General features: G+C 32.1%; 1 long non-coding RNA gene across 2 annotated transcripts in view; it reads right to left on the reverse strand.

Moving 5' to 3' along the window:
* Window positions 1-18,433, reverse strand: part of LOC129136851 (uncharacterized) — an 86,921-nt gene extending 68,488 nt beyond the window's left edge. The window contains exon 1 of one of the 2 annotated variants that reach the window (XR_008538861.1): window positions 17,942-18,433. This is a non-coding gene — a long non-coding RNA (uncharacterized LOC129136851). The remainder of the gene's footprint in view (window positions 1-17,941) is intronic. The other variant, XR_008538862.2, reaches the window with a different exon arrangement.
* Window positions 18,434-18,605: the final 172 nt, after the last annotated feature.

Raw genomic sequence — 18,605 nt, forward strand, 5'->3', positions numbered from 1 at the left:
ACAGTAGTAAACAAAATTAGCAACTACTCATTTTGGTGATTACACATATTCTCTGGCAGTAATGTACATTCAAATTTGGAATATTTTTTTAATTTTTAAAAGGTCATATGCTAGATACAAAATCCTTAAATTAATCACATCTTTTGCAGCAACATGGATACAGCTGGAAACCATTATCCTAAGCAAAGTAAAGCAGAAGCAGAAAACCAAATACCACATATTCTCACTTATAACTGGGAGCTAAAATATTCTACACAAAGAGTAGAATAATAGACACTGGGGATTACTAGAGAGGAGAGGGAGGGGACAAGGGTTGAAAAATTACCTATTGGCTACTATGCTCACTATCTGCATGACAAGATCAATTGTACTCCTAATCTCCACTCACACATTACACCCATGAAACAAACTTGCAATGTACCTCTTGAATCTAAAATAAAAGCTGAAATTTTTTAAAAACCTTCAAAATTATAAAAGGGAATTAAATTTGGCATTTCAGAAACATTTTGCCCTGTAATTATCTAATTCTTACAGAAGTATTGTTGCTTGGATGCATGGTAAGACAATGATATCCATGTTAGAAAATATACTCTTAACCCATTGTTATTAATTTTTAAAAGACAAGCAAGACTAATGTTACAACCCCCATCTCAGTGGAGGTTAAGCCTTTAACATGGGAATTGGGGAAGTGGCACGATTCAGTCCAGACCACTTGCTTATCCATTTTAATGTTACGTATTGTTTGAATTCATAACTTACCAAAAAAGCATATATAAATACTATAATCTTTCAACTCATATTAATAGGACTAAATCTGAACTATATTGAAATTAGAATGATCGTTTTTGCCTATTGTTTTCTAACATCTACAGCCATTAAAAATAGTGAAGAAAGTCTTATTTTCACTTCCCTTCTGAAATATCACAACCTCTTTATAGAGCAAAATTCTTTTCTTTTCAAAGTTTTTCTCTCAATATGAAGTATTTCTGGGGACGTAGCTGCTAGATTTTATTACTCTATGACTTGCAAAGTTAAGGAAGTATTCTCTTTGTCTTTTCAGTAAATTGTGCAGCCAAAATATTACCACTCACTAAGTAAATGTTAGTCATTTCATCAGAAAAATAAATTGCTTTTAAAAATCCATGTATTTAAAAACAAATATTTAAGCATTTATATAATTGTTCACATTCAAATCTCCTGCAAATTAATAAAATGCATGTTTCACTATTTCAGCATTTTTGTTTTGTATCATATATTTAAAGATGTGCTCGCTATGCTTATAAATTTTTAAATCTCGCGAGAATTTTCTGATTTAATCTTTTTCTATCATAGCCAGGATAATAAAAGATGTATGTTAACCATCACTTATTCCTCTCCACCTCCACACAGTCATACAGACACACACATAAATATAATTGAACAGGTACATGCACATATTCATGTTCTATTTCCATCACTTCAAAAATCATTGGAAAATATTTTTAATAATTAGAGGTTTAATGGAGATTTACTTTTAATTCACAGTCTTTGTGAAATTAGTGTATTTTTCCATATTAGTTGCACTATGAATACATAATGTACAACATTTTATATATTTATTTTTGTATATAGAACATGAGCTCTCTAAAGGTGTAATCTGATCTTTGTCGATTTGATTTCTTTCTGAAAATTGACAATGAACCTTACACATGTTAAGGGATTAGTAAGTGATTGTTAAATATGTAAAGGATTTATAGAATTTAATTTTCAAAAATATAAACACAGATAAGCAGTGTTACTTGCTAAAGTATATACTGGAAATCAAAAGACATAAATAAAGACTGAGAATATAGTTTTGAAATAAAACTATGGGATTTTGAAAATAAACCTAAGAGCTTTATGTTAAAATCAGATAAAACAAAATTTCCACGATACATACTCTTCCAAGTTAGGTAAAGTACATACAGAACTTTAGGAATATTAGGTTAGAATGAATAATATTTATTATTCTTTAAGCAACTAATTTTTAGCATATCTTGAATTTGACCAGTGGATATACCCGAGTGTATGTAATATAATAATTTACTCAAATATGTTTGTTTAACTGACATATAAAATTGTATGTAGTTATCATGTATAACATTATATTTTGAAGTATATATACATTGTGAAATTCTTAAATCTAGGCTATTAACAAATATATTACCTCACAGTTATATTTTTGTGATGAGAACATTTAACATCCCCTCTCTTCGCAACTTTCAAGAATACAATATATTGTCATTGAATATCGTTACCACGCTGAATAGCAGATCTTTTGAACTTATTTATTCCTCCTCTCTAACTGTAAATATGCATTATTTGACGAACAATGTATTATTTAATGCAACACTCCCCCGAACTGCCCCAGTGTCTGGCAACCACCATTCTACTCTTCTATAAGATCAGCTTCTTCAGATTCCACATATGAATGATACCAACTATTATTTGTCTCTCTGTGCCTGGCTTATTTCACTTGACATAATGTCTTCCAGATTCACCCATGGTGTTGCAAATGGCAGGATTTCTTTCTTTTACAGTTAAACAATATTTCATTGTATATACCACATTTTATTTATCCATTTACCTGTTGGTGGACACTAAGATTGCTTCCATATTTTAATCACTGTGAATAATGTTGCAATAAACATGAGAGTGCAAATATCATTTTGAAATACTGATTTCATTTCCTTTGGCTATAAACTCAGCATTGGGAATGCTGGATCATATAGGAGATCTATTTTTAATTTTTTGACAAACCTCCACACTTTTTTCATAATGGTTTTACCAATTTATATTCCCACAAAAGAAGGGTTCCCTTTTTCCATATTTTTACCAATACTTGTTATCTTTTTTCTTTTTGGTAATAGCCATTTCAACTGGTGTGAGGTAATATCTTATTGTTGTTTTGATGAGCATTTTCCTGATGTTTAGCAATGCTAAGCCTCTTTTTCATATAACTGCTAGTCATCTTCATGTCTTCTTTTGAAAAATGTCTATTCAGATCTTTTTTCCATTTTTTAAAATTGGGGTTTTTTCTTGCTATTGAGTTGTATGGATTCCTTATATATTTTAGATTGATTGACCTCTTATCAGATGGTGTGCAAATATTTTCTCCCATTCTATAGATTGTCTATTCACTCCAGTGATTGTTTCCTTTGCTGTGCAAAGAAAATGTACCCAGTGTATTATCCTTTGCTAATTTGACTGCAGTACTTTAGATTAACAATAATAATTGACTTGCTTACTGATTATGCTTTCCCTTGAAGCGTAAATGTCTTTATATAGTCTGCATGTGTTGGCAGACCTCCAACTTTTATTTTGTATAACACAATCAGAATCGTATTTCTAAAGCAAACAAATACATTTCAAAGTATTATATTTTAGGAAAACATTCAACAGACTGCCCTATAACTTCCTAAAAATTCAGAAACTCTGGAAGGCCAAGAGCTGAGCACTTTAGAGTCACCTATTGCTCACAGCAGACAAAGAATGGCCCCTTCCAGTAATTGCTGTAACAGCTGCCAAGTTAGTCTTTTAGCTGGCACAGTGGCTTAAATTCTCAGCTACAACCTGCCTCATCAACCAATCAGGAAGTATAATGGCTATATATTTTTAAAGCGTTTCTCCTGGCAGGAACCCTCTTGATGATTCAAAGAAGTCTTGGGCTGCAACAGCTACAACTACTGTGGCCCCCAGACTCTTCCTCATCAATGTGACCAAGCTTTGAGGACTGTCCTATTCTGTATTCTGCAAGAATATGGCTGGAAAAATAGAGAATAATATTTGTAAAAGCAAAATAAAAACAAACACACAAATCCTGTCACTTGGGTTTTAGAAAATAGCAAGGAATAGATAAAATAAACTTAGGGATTATGTCTAAACATGCTATCTGAATATTATCCCAACATGTAACCTTCATATACATAATAAAGCAAATAAATATTATATCAATATCTCAATTCCAAAAATGCAGTAAAATCTGAATCATTGGATATTCTTATAGCAAAAAGTATCAATGTTTAGACACACTAATTGTTATTTAAAATGATGAACAGATATATAAAAATCATAATCTTCATGTGAACTTAATTCAAAAAATAATTGAGCTGCTAGAAGACATAAAATTAGTACAGCATAATTGTTACCATCAAGGAAATTACAGATCAGTGAGAGCACATGAAGAGGTTATTTTCATGCATGAGGTAAGTGTCTTTGAATTTGGCAGCAAAAAAAGAAAAAAAAATTCAGTATTCATGGTGACATTCATGGTAAGTGCATTTCATTATGCTCTGATATTTTATAATATTACATTATAAAATATAATAAAATTATATTTTATAATTTTACATTCCACCTATGGTATATAAATATATATACATATATGTATGGCATATACATATATGTATTTTATATTCCACCTATAGTATATACATATATATACATATAGGTATGGCATATACATATATGTATGGTATATAAATATATATACACACCATAGGTGGAATATAAAATACATATATGTATGTTATATACATATGTATACTATATATGAAATATAAATATATATATTTCTTATCTGAATTCACTCTCTGTTTATATTCATATGTGTTTGTGTGTGTATAAAAACTATGCCATCCATCTGCACTACTGGCTATGAGAATGAAGTTATACAGCTTTCTGACATGTGAAAAGTAGTATATGTAAGCCAAATGCACCAAAATTAATCTTTTTGAAATCAAACATAATACCCATTGCCAAAATATTTTCTTCAAAAGAAGTATTATTTTCTTATATTTGACTTTCGAAGCCGTATTCGTTGCTTCAAAATTGCACTTTAACAATAGTATATTTTCAGTACAGGTACTTATAAAATAAATTAAATAACATAATTCAAACTTAGTAAGTTTGTGTGCTTTAAAAACAAATTCAGGAACTACAGAAATCATTCAAATGACACAAGCAAAGATTAGATAGATAGGTAGATGATAGATACATGATAGATTTAAAACAGCAGACAAGACAATAAATTTCTCTTATATACTGACAAGAACAATAAATAATGCAGCTGAGTAATAATTTGAATTAATGAATATGCATATATAATATTCTATACACAAGATAAATTAATTAACTTACATTAGAGCTTACTATCCTTAATAACTTAAATTGACTCTCCTAATTTTTCCATTAAAGTAAACTTCACTCTAACTGACGTGATATGGTATCTCATTGTGCTTTTGATTTGCATTTCCCTAATGACCAGTGATGACGAGCTTTTTTTTGATATGTTTGTTGGCCGCATAAATATCTTCTTTTGAGAACCATTTGACCCAGCAATTCCATTACGTTGTATATATCCAAAGGATTATAAATCATTCTACTATAAAGACACATGCACATGTATACTTATGGCAGCATTATTCACAATAGCAAAGACTTGGAACCAACCCAAATGCCCATCAATGATAGACTGGATAAAGAAAATGTGGCACATATACACCATATAATATTATGCAGCCATGAAAAACGATGAGTTCATGTCCTTTGCAAGGACATGGATGAAGCTGCAAACCATCATTCTCAGCAAACTAACACAGTAACAGAAAACCAAACACCAAATGTTCTCACGCATAAGTGACAGTTGAACAATGAGAACACATAGACACAGGGAGGGGAACATCACACACTGGGGCCTGTGGGGAGTGGGGGCCTAGGGGAGGGACAGCATTAGGAGAAACACCTAATGTAGATGATGGGTTGATGGGTGCAGCCTACCACCATGGCACATGTATACCTATGTAACAAACCTGCACATTCTGCACATGTATCACAGAACTTAAAGTACAATACAAAAAAAAAAAGTACATTTTCAAATCTAAATATTGATTGTTGTGCTGCCAACATTTTAAACATAGCCAAATTATATCTTCATCATGAAAACAGTTGTAAGAATTGCTTATAATTTCTCTTTAGTGTATCAAAATGTGTCACACTCAAACTTGACTTAATTTCCCACACAATTTCAATAAACTTTGTAAAGGATTCATGACTTTGTAAACCCAAGATACAAAAGTGTAGTTTCTCCTCTATTCTGCCCTCCAGATCTTTTAGAACAATGTGAATGCATGGGTTTCATAAAATTCATCATTAGGAAGTGCTGTCTGGCAAGCACTCTCATTTTTTTTTCCAGTAGCCAAAAGGAGCTCTAGAAATCTGCAAGCCAGCAACAGCTTAATCTTATGGTGGACTCTTGATGCTATAAATCCATAACTAAGCAGGGGCGGCTGAAAATGAATGCAGCTTTTCTTGAATAATGCTTGTTCTGGAAAAAGAAAGTGTCTGATATGTTGTTTTTCCAACTGCTTCTTTAACCAAATAGATTCAAACTATATTGACACCTGTAACAACTAATAATATAAAGGCAAAACAATAATAGTAGCTAAAATTGATTTAGCACCTACAATGTGCTAGAAAGCGTATTATGTATTTTGCATGAATTATCTCAACTAATCCTCTTACAAAAGTAGGTTTTAATATTTTAAACATATTTTAGATGAGGAAACAAAGATATTTATTTCAATAAATAACATTTTAAATCTACTAAGAGGCAGAAATAGGATTGAAATCCTAAGGAACGTTTGCACATACCTATGTTTTTAATCACTGCACTATCTGTGCAAAAGTCCATATAGTAAAAAGCAATGAAACAATCAAAAGGACTCATACTACTATGTTTGAAACTATTGTATTTCCATAATGAATTATTGAATTAAAAAATGCAATAAAATATTTTTTTAGTTTCAGTCACTTTTCCTAAACAATGATTTGAAAGAAAAAACACTATATAGTTTAGACATTTATTCACTTCCTTATATAAGCACCTTTCTAGAATGCCATTTAGAAGAAAGAGTCTGCATTTTAATTGCCTTCTGTTAAAATATTATCAACTTCACCAAAATAATCCAAAATGAGGGGGCCTTACATGCATTATTTGATATTGGATATGTACAGATGAGTCCACTAATCAAAGTAAGGACATCTTAAGCATAATTAACATGCATGAATTAATGTTTGTGTAAACAAACGTGTAAGGCACTTTAATCTCTGAGAAACTGTATCTCCATAAAGCTGATCAACATATCTGCTTGATTTTTTTCCCTCAGTGAACACACATGGCAAGACTAAAACTTAACAGCTTACCTATTGCTCACTTTGTATAAGAAAATTTTTCAATAATCCAAGCTGAATTTATTATGATAATCCATTCCGTATCAGAAGGTCTTATGCAAATGACATGGAATGCTGCCAAAACATAGCACGGGACCTGAGGTAGTGTTTTATTTTTATTATTGTGCTTTTCAGAATAAGTTATCAGGTTAACTTAGCTACACACTTTCCTTCAGTGTGAGGTACACTGACCAAGGAAGCAGAAAATTGGAAGATCTATCCAATTCGCCAGTAACTATTTACAGGAGTGGCAGTTTAGTTAAAGAATTTACACTGTCTGTTTCCTTTAAACTAGAGTGTAGTATTCCATGATTTCTATCGGCCCTGCCACTTCTAAAATTCGAAGCAACTGGGTTTCCATTTTTCTTCATCATTTCTCATACCAACAAGGCCAAAACATAGTAAAAAATTGACATTTGAAAAAGTTTATAATGATTCTTACTCTGGGAAGTGATTTAAAAATCCTTTAAGTTAATCTTCAATAATTCACTAAGTGTTGGGAATCAGATTTTTATATTCAGGGACTACTGATGTGCTAATCGATACAATTAAAAACCAATACATTTTCAAATGGGCTCCTTTATTCAACCATAAAGTTGAATAGATATCTAACATGAGCTAATTTACTTACCTCCATTTGGACCTCACCTAAACTATTACAGAATCAGAGATATCAAATCTCATTGAGAAATTTTCAGAACTATTTTTAAAAGAACATTAAGGTTTTTTTTTTTCAAAAAGGAATGCAAAGTGTGGATTACTTCCTATCTCTATGGACATATAGAGCACATGGTTAAATATTTTCAACATAGTAATCATTGGTCTTGAAAACACCTAATAATAAATTGGAATAGATTATCTCAAATTGAAAACTTTATTTGCAAACGTTGCTTGCTTTTTGTATTAGTCTGCTCAGCTATATTACACCATTGAGAAGAAAATTCAGTCTATTCATTTTATCACTTACAAATGGAGACAGAAAATACCTGTTCACGCGTGCATTCCTCTGGTCATGCATGCCCTTACACACTCACTCCCACCCAGTACTGCCTTCTGGGTTTGGCTTATGCTGTAGTTCCTGAAATCCTAAATGTTATGTACCAGCTGCCAGCAGGTGTCTGCAGGTGTTTGCCTACAAGAAGTTCATTGACAGTTTATTGCAGCAAGAATACTTTCTCTGGCAGTGGAAATTAGCTGCAAAAACACTGCAGACCAAGTAATGTTTTAAGGACAATGATGCTTCATGTGCTGTGAATGCATAATTATTTATTATCAGTCAGGCCTAGATTAATCACTCTTGTGTGATATTTTTCCCGTGGAAAAAAATAGTTATCAAATTCTAGTATCCACGGTCATTGTCAGTGTACTGGAAGGACTGCAGCTGTACTAGGAGTCTCATGGACATTTAACTTCTGACAGCTGTGAATGCTTCTTTGTGAATGCAGACATTGCTCTTTGACTCAGAGTTTCTGGAAGAGCTCCAAGATGCATTCTCCAGTGCCCCTGCAGCTCTCTGAGTGCATATTAGGAGAAGGTGGTCAGAAACGTCATGAATTGCTAACGTGGAGAGATACTTGTATTTTCTTTTACTACACATGTATTTATTTCAACATGGATATAAATAGATGAGGTGATAGTCAGTGATGAACCTAATATTTACAAACTTTCAGTATTTGGAGATTCATGATTATGTCAAATCTTTTCATATATGATTATACTTTTATTGAGGAAATACTGATATGCACCAACACTCAATTTTTTTGAGTTTTATGGAGATTCATGCCTAATATTCATAACAAAATTGGACTACATGACATCAATGCTCAAGAAGATTGTCAGATGTTTAAAAATAAAGGGTAAAATTTAGCTATTTATAGGGTTTATTAGTCATTTGTGATTAATATTACCATCAGATTTTTTTTGATTATTTAGAAACTTAATTATGGGATTACCTTAACACATGTATGCCTTTGAAAAAAATAGAAAATATGTCACAAAATTTTCAATTTAAAATTATTTACATAACATATTTATGTTAGAAAGGACTATGAGGTTATGTCCCTAAACTTAATCATGAAAGGAATTCCCCTTCAAATAAACCATACATATTTGCATTTTGCTATTGATATTTTAGGAGATGTATAATGCTTGTTTTAGCATTTGGGTTATTAAATATAAAATTCTTAATAGTCAAAAACTGAAAGACAAGAAACATATGTCATAGTAGAGACATTTTCCACTTAAGGAAAAAGCATACTCTATGTATACAAGCAAGTGTTGTTTTATTAACCCTATATATTTGAATTATTCTAACAATAATTTCTGGTAGTTAATAATATCCTTGATATTCCACAGCCTATTTCTAAATATATTTCATGATCACTTTAAGATCTAATTTATTATTGTAATAAATAAAAGAGCAATAGTATATATTAATATTTTGAAATATATTTTCACTGTTTCATTTCTCAAAATATATCTGACATGATAGAAATGATGAATCACTCAGAAAGTATCCCTACGGAGACTAACTACTGAAAATCAATGTATCTTTTTTTTGTTTAAAGTGAGAACAAAGTTCAAAGGTATTAATTTGAACTAACATAGGTAAGGCAAATAGACCCTGAGAGTTTGTGTAATTCATAGCATAGTCTGCTATCTACTGTTTGTATGAAATATGGAATATCACCAACTACCTTGAAACTCAGCATTTCATCTGTAAGTAATAATAACACCTCATGAAGTCATTATAATAATTAAATGAAAATATGAGACAATCTACATAAAATGTCTGGTAATAGTAAATGATTCTGTGTGTGTATGTATGTGTACATTTTATTTACCTTTGACTTTGAATTATAAATAAAATGTGCATTGCCTGTGAATGCTTGTGTTAACCATAGCTGAAGAAAGTCACATTATGCTGGGCGCAGTTGCTCATGCCTATAATCCCAGCACTTTGGGAGGCCCAGGCGGGAGGATCACAAGGTCAGGAGTTCGAGACTAGCATGGCCAACATGGTGAAACCCCGTATATACTAAAAATACAAAAATTACCCGGGTGTGGTGTCACATGCCTGTAATCCCAGCTACTCGAGAGGCTGAGACAGGAGAATTGCTTGAACCCAGGAGGAGGAGGTTGCAGTGAGCCGAGATCACACCACTGCACTCCAGCCTGGGGGACAGAGCAAGACTTCATCTCAGAAATGACAAAAAATCATCACATTACATATCAAAAAATCCAGTCAAATGGATTCCTATTATGAGGGACAAATGAATTTAAGCCTGCCTTTCTCTATGTAATACATTACTACTAAATGCTACCATATCTATGCTATAGTGAAGTATTTTTAAATATGAAAATTCTTAGATATCATGAATAAGTGGTAGTGTAATTGGTTAAAGTTTGTATGGCAGTCACTACTCATATAATACAGCAGTTGAAGACCTAGATTGATTTTAGAATGAATCATGCATCTCATACTGGTGATTTAAATCAAAATTGGTTATTTGTTCATTATGAATTATAATAATTAAAATAGCAGCATACATCATAGCATGCTATATAAGAATAACTATAAATTTAGTGTCACTATAAAAATCTTCATTAGATTGATGGAATATTTTTAATCACAGAATAAAAATGCATCATCTAATATTAAACAAAAACTGAGCTGGCACAGGTGTGTTTTTCAGAGGTAATTTTTCATAAATTTACCATCCAATTACCAATATTTGTTTAAATAAAGATAACTAGTAGAATAAAATGGGCTGGGCACAGTGGCTCATGTCTGTAATCCCAACATTTTGGGAGGCCGAGGCAGGTGGATTACAAGGTCAGGAGATCGAGACCATCCTGGCTAACACAGTGAAACCCCATCTCTACTAAAAATACAAAAAAAAAAAAAAAAAAATTAGCCAGGCATGGTGGCACGTGCTTGCAGTCTCAGCCATTTGGGAGGCTGAGTCAGGAGAATTGCTCGAACCCAGGAGGAGAACGTTACGTTACATTGAGCCAAGATCAGGACACTGCGCTGCAGCCTGGGCAACAGAGCAAGACTCCATCTCAAAAAAAAAAAAAAAAAAAAAAAAAAAGAATTACTTAAAATCTGTAAGTTAAGATTAATAATAACTATTTTTTAAAAAACTCTTTTTGAAAGACAGGATCTCATTCTCTCATTCTCTCTCCCATGCCAGATCATACTTCACTGCAACCTAAAACTCTTGGACTCAAGGCATCCTCCTACTTCAGCCTCCTGAAAAGCTAAAACTACAGGTGCACACCACCACACTCAACTACTTTTATTTTTATTTTTCTACAGATGGGGTCTTGCTATGTTGCCCAAGCTGGTCTTGAACTCCTGGCCTCAAGAAATCCTCCCACCTTGACCTCCCAAAGTGCTGGGTTTACAGGAGTGAGCCACCATGCCTGGACCAGATTAATAATTATAATATATTTTCCAAGGAGTTTCCATTTTAATATTTATTATTTGATTAACCAGTGTGATAGTTATATAGTCAATTGAAGACATAGCACATTAACTTTGTCATCTACCCAGAGGAAATGTTTTCATTAATGCAGAGGCGCAAATGATATGAAGCCAGAACCAAGAATGAATTCAAGGTCTTCAAGAAACACTTTACTGATGGCTAGATCTGGTGGTTTCCTAATTATTTTGGACTTAAGCCTTTCAGCAATGTGTAATTCCTTTGAAGTTATATTGGTTTTGTCAATGGAAGAAGCATATTGTTGGAAATAAAGGCCACTTATATGACTAATACTTTAGATAGATTGATGAAAAACAAAATCTAACCTTAAAAATTATAACTTCTGAATGGGACTTATTATCTAGACATTATGTCTTTGTATCAGATTTATAAATGTCATTTTATTAAAACTGAGGTTTATTGAGCTTTTCATGGAAATTAGAGACCATATTAGCATTCTATAAATTAGTTAATTACAATTTGCTGTTCAGACTCTGCCCGCTCCAATTGTACAAAAGGCCACTAAACTTTAAAATCATGTTTTCTTATTAAAATAGATGGAACACAAACATTCAAGTGCAGTTTTTTTAAAGTTTTTTTTGCACACAAAACTTATCCTAGATAATTCCTGAAGCAAAATACTGATTTAGTATTTTCTTTTCCAGTTCTACTAATATCCCACTGTGTGATCTAGGGAAAAGTACTTTAGAGAGCACTTTGCCATGCATAAAAAGGCACTTATCTTCTAATAAAATTCTATTGATTTAAAATAATCTACCTTTCTTTCTTTACAGAGGTATAATAAGGGTGTAATGAAGAATTTTGAAGTGCTTGTAAAGTTCCTTGAAATCTTTAAAAGAATAGTAGAGGCCTTCAATTGAATGCAATTCGAAAGAATTGAATAGAGACCCTAAACAGAATGCAAATCAGGCCTCTTGCCAAATGTGAATCATAATTGTCCTTATTTATTGAGGGTGTCATAATCACCATCATTACTTATGAGTGCAGCTGTTCATATTGATTGAATTTCCAAGGTATTCCAGAAATTGAACAAGAAACACAGTTTCAATCTTCTGGGAATTTATATTCTAGACCTGCACTGTCCAATATGGTAGCCACTAGCCACAGGTGGCTATTTAAATTTAAATCAATCAAATTTAAATAACAAATAAAATTTTAGTTCCTTTGCCATATCATCCACATTTCATTTTTTAAAGCTACCTCCTACAGAAAGGTATCATTCATATTTCAATTTCTCAGTAGCCTTATGTGGCCAATGGCTATCATATTGGATTGCACAGATACAGTTAATTTCCATTATCGCAGAAAATTCTATTGAACAGCCTCTTGTAGATGCTTGGTGCACATATGCCACTATAAATATTATTCAAGAATACAATTTATACAATATAATTTTATTGCATAAATTGTAGTTCATTAATTTTGATAGAGACTTTTGATAGAGAAAATAGATAATCTATAAAAAGTCAAACATCTCTGTAAGCATTCTGATATGAATCAACTATTTTCATCTCAAATACAAGAGACAGGATCTAGCACATTTTAGGTGCTAAATATTTGTTCAATTAATAAATTCATAAATGAACAAGTATTTTGTGTATACAAAGAGATTTCTGGAGCTCATTTTTCTTGCTATTGAAGGGATACCATATACAGTTTTCAAAATAAGGAATGATAATGTAGTCTGGAAGAAAAAAACACATTAAGCAAGAAATAGAGCATTGTGCAGATCAAGTGCTTGATAACGCAAGGGAATGTTTAGATGAGCAGTCTTCATTGTTAGAAAGAATAAGTAAGATTTTTTCAGATGGAGAAAGGACTTACAGAGAATTCTCTAGAACAGTAGGTAAAAGAAAAATGAAAAGTCTGATAGATAAAAGGGCAGTGGAAACCAAAGCGTTGGAGTTGGGGAAAATGCTGATTCATTTTGAGGGGATAAAGAGATTATGAGTCTTCTGATGAATGAAGGATTCCAGTTGGCAAAGTTGAATGTAGTACAATCAATTTAGATATTTTTCATTAGCAATGGTTCTTCTGAAATTGTTGTAATTTAACTGTGTTTTAGGATAATTAATTGTTTTTCTCTAAAAAAAATAAAACAACAGAAATAACCCAGAAAACACAGGCATAACAAAATGCCTGTTTAGACTTATTTTCTAAAAATGACTAGAGATGTGTGAGAACCAAGGACCAATGGGTCCCAAGAGACAAATCATAGCACTAATAGAGAGTTACATAGAAAAGCTAATCTGATTACATTATGAAACTTCTTCATTTCCAGTGGAATGTGTGCATTTCAATGCTAGTATAAGCCAGATGGCAGTAGCCTTTGTTCTAACAGGGTCTGATGATAGTTTGTATATTTAAAATGTCACAACTACACACTCACTTTTCTTCAGTAAACAGTAAAGAACAGCTGCTGACAACTTCAAGTGCAATTACTTATCTTCTCTACAGAGCCATTTTGATCTTCCTCTTCACTCACCAGAGTATCAAATAAAACTGATGTTCCCAGTACACAGCATGGTTCTGAATAGTGTGAAGATAACAAAGCTAGCTTCTATTAATTACCATTCTATTAGCTGATACTGGTAGCTAGAATTGAATGTCATATATGAGTAATGCTGAGAAATTATTGTAACTAATTAATTGACACTCATATTTAGAAATGTATTCAGTGTCTCCAGTGATAATAATGGGTCATGAAAAATAAAACCATTTGAGAACTATGGGATAGAGATGAATTTAAGGAACTCGTCTTGAACTCTTCCTAAGCTCTTAAATCACCCCTCCAAATATTCTTATTTTTCAAGTGCACATTTTTATAAATTTTTATTGGGGATGTGTATGCAAAATTGAACAAACTGTAGTAGAAACTAAAACAGTAAGAAACAAAAATAGTAGAAAAAAAAAAGAGCATACGATGAAAAATAAATTCCCATTCTATTTAAGACGCCAGTCTTCTTCCAAAAGGTAACCACTATTATTAGATTTGTGTGTATTAATTTCTTTCCAGAAAAAAAGTCTGCCTCTCACAAATTATAGGTAATGTTATATATACTCCTAATAATGGCAAAACAGTATTCCTATACAAACTGTTGTTTAAAGTAGAAGAGTATTCTAAGGTATAGAAGGATGTGTATGACTTTTCAGTGAGTCAGACATTTAACTTGTTCTTACTCATTTTCAAATGCAAGCATCTGTTACATATCTTCTGACATAGTGTTTTATATATCTTACTTTGGCACACCTAAAGGCTACTTTCTGAAAAAGTAGTGTTCCAAAGATATATTTTTGTAGATATTTCCAATTGGTTATCCAAAAAGGATATTTTCATATGTAATTATATCAAAAAATATCCGAGTGTATGTGCAAGGAACTGCATGAGGCAAGGAAGAAAATTGGCTATTTTTTGTATATTCTTTTGTAATGCCTCTGAGAGTCTATTTCTAAGGCTGTGAATAATTAAGTCTGTAAGTGAATAAATAATTTCAGCAAAATTAGATTTGCTGGCCATTTTTAATTTGATAAATATAACTGCATGATGTTTGTTTTTAATTTTAAATGTATTAGACAAAATGTCAAAGACAAATGCTGTACAGTTATTTAATTTAGCAATTTCATAGAGGCACAATCATAAATGGTGACTCATTATTTTCCTCCAGGAGAAACTTTTATTTTCTCCTTTTAGATATGTGATATACATATAACATATATTATATATAATTATATATAAATGTGATATATATATAATTTCAATTTCAAAAACTTTAAAGACATATGCCCTTTAACTTAGACTTGAAAAATGTGTCATTTATTAAATTGAGTTGAACAGACTTCTTAGCCATTACTATGGAGGAATAGAAACTTAGCATTAGAATTCCATAATCTTAACTCACCAGTTAGGCTAACAACAACAACAACAAAAAAAAAATTGCAAGCTCTACTGGCTTTAGATGTTGATCAATACTTATGAAGTCATGAAATGATTAATAAAGAATTTCCTTGTTTATAATCCTCATTAGGTTGTTTCTTAAAGCACCATAATTCTTGACTAAGCATTTTAAAATTCTAATGATAACACACAGATACGCAAATGTGATAAGAATTATCTTAAAAAATGTACTTAATATAAGAATCCCTCCTGTGTTCATAAAGCACTAAAATAATAATTCTAGAAACTAATAAATATAAATTATTTGGTCCATATAAAATATATGGTCCATATAAAATATATTTGGACCATATAAAATATATGGTCAATTTTAAGTGGCAAGTATGCTACTTACGTTTTCAATTTAAATTTAAATTTGCAGGTATCAAATTATGGCCATAATTGATAATGACAATTATATTTACAATATAAATGTCAAATATATTCCCCAAATATATTTCTAAATATATTTCCCTACATGATATACACTTATGATGATACCCTCTCAATAGATAATTCTAATAGGAAAAAAAAATTTGCAAACATTTGGACAAATGTGACTTTCACATCCAACTCCATCAAATAATGTTTAATATTAATAGACTTAATTCTGGGGAGATATATTTGATCAATCATTTAATTTTACAATGGCCAAATGTATCTACGTAATTAAGTGCACGCATCTGAGTGCTGTCTGAAAGCATGTATACACATATGACCATGTGTTGCTTAGTATAGACTAAAACATAGATACATTTGTTCATGTGGGTAAAAGTTTTGGCTCATATTTGATCACTCTTATGTAATTCACTTATATATTTTCTAAGCAATAGTCAACATTCAATGCAAATAAAGAAACAGATTAATAACTGAGGCTTTTCCTTATATCTGTGATGTTTTCCCTCTTGTGTTTTTCTGTTCTGAACTGTTCAAGTCACAGTATTTTCTAAAATTTCATTCTCTTGCAGAGCATCTTATAGAGACACCTAGTGGCAAAAGGTAATGGTGGCTTCCGGGACCATCCTTAATGTTGAGTTAACGGCAGAAAGTTTTCATCATTTACTTATTTGAACCACAAGAGGTAAACTAGATTATTAGCATAAGTGTTTCTAACAAAACTGTAACCTAAACTAATTCCAAACATATTTAATACTTCTTAGTTGAATAATACTTACTTTAATTAGAACAATAAATATTTAAAATAAAAATAATACAAAACCATGAATTAAACTTTGCTATTGAATGAAATTATAAAGATTTAGAACAGTGATAAAATATAACAACTTTATTTCAGCTATTTTGAAAAAATCAATAATCGATTAAGACAATTTAGGACCTTTAAGAACTTCTACAAAGTTAATCGATATTGAAAATTATGTTTCTGATAGGACTCAATATTTATATTCCAAAGGCTTCTGGCTGTAATTCCTATATAATTTTAAATTTAAATATTACATTTCATTTTGAAAATATAGAAGTAATTTTAAACTTAAAATAAATTTTCTAAAATGTTTATATAATGTTAAAAGTTAATGACTGAATAAAAAATACAGAAATAAGCCTTTTGTGGATGAAGTGTAAGTTATATTTGTTGATGCAATGTATCTATAGCTAGTGGCTATCATTCCTAGGTCAAATGCTTCTAAATTTAATGAAACGTTCATTACAAGATTTTGTTTTTATTGTCTGAAATTACATATTACTTCTTTCCTTCCTCTCCCTTGAATATAACCCATACTTAAACAAAATTGTTTCCAAATAAAGTTTTTATGGTATAAAGTAAAAATATATATATTCACACAACATACACAGGGGAAAGTTCAAAAAAGATTGCAGTACCTCAGGAGACTGCAATGTTCATCACCTGAGATATACATACGTCTCAGAACATAGACATATTATGAGACTCTATATCAATATTAAACATATGATTAACCAGATTATAACACAGTATTATCCCAAATATTACTAAGAATAAAACAATATCAATAATAATTAAGACGTAATTAATTGCAAAATAAAGTGGGTAAAATATATTTACATGGAGAAACTAACTACATAGTTATCAAAGGAACAGGCACATGTGCACTCAGCCTGCACTGGGTCACTTACTATGATCAACTTTTCTCTTATACCTGGGATGAACGGCAGGTCTAATATTACAAATATTGAAAACATGTCTTATGAATGTAAAGACCCCTTTTTGGGGATGGAAGTGTCTGGTTTCATGGAAAGACCCAAGAATACTTACTGTAGAGATGACTGTAGTGGAGTTTAGCAGATGACTCTTCAAGAAACTCGCTTTCTATCGATATTGCATTTACTTAGGGGTTTTCCAGCTTTTTAGTACACACCAGATGTATTCACAAACATTCCCTCTGAAAGTCTTTCACATTCCCTTGTGTTGCCTAGACACACCTATAAAACGTAATTCTATTAAAGAGAAAAGAAAAGTAGCGCCCTTGTTTGCAGCTAGGAGGAACCACTCCCTTTTCCAGGATGCTTAACAGTAAGTACACGAGACAGCAGCATTCTGAACGGCAGGAGGAAGGCAGGCGATCAGCACAGGGCTGGAATCATCTGTTCCTGACCACCAGCAAGCCTGGCACTGCCGGGGTTATTTCCACTCCTCCCTTTCCCAATCCGAGAATTGCACAGTCCCACGCTCGAATTACGCACATGGTCCAAGACTTCTCTCTTCCTACGAATGTGACATCCAAGGGGGCCCCGGTTGCGCCGCCCTAGCCCAGGGACGCCTTCGCCCTCGGCTGCCATCTATCGGCCACCGAGCGCCCGCTTCGCCCCGGGCCCATCATGTCTGCTGCAGCTTGGCTCGCACCAGAGGCGCGACAATAAACAAGTGCACTGGACTGGGCCCTGCACCCGCTCCGGAGCAGCTGTCTCAGAGACCCGGT

This window comes from Pan troglodytes, chromosome 14 (assembly GCF_028858775.2).
Source record: "Pan troglodytes isolate AG18354 chromosome 14, NHGRI_mPanTro3-v2.0_pri, whole genome shotgun sequence".
Taxonomy (NCBI): Eukaryota; Metazoa; Chordata; class Mammalia; order Primates; family Hominidae; genus Pan; species Pan troglodytes.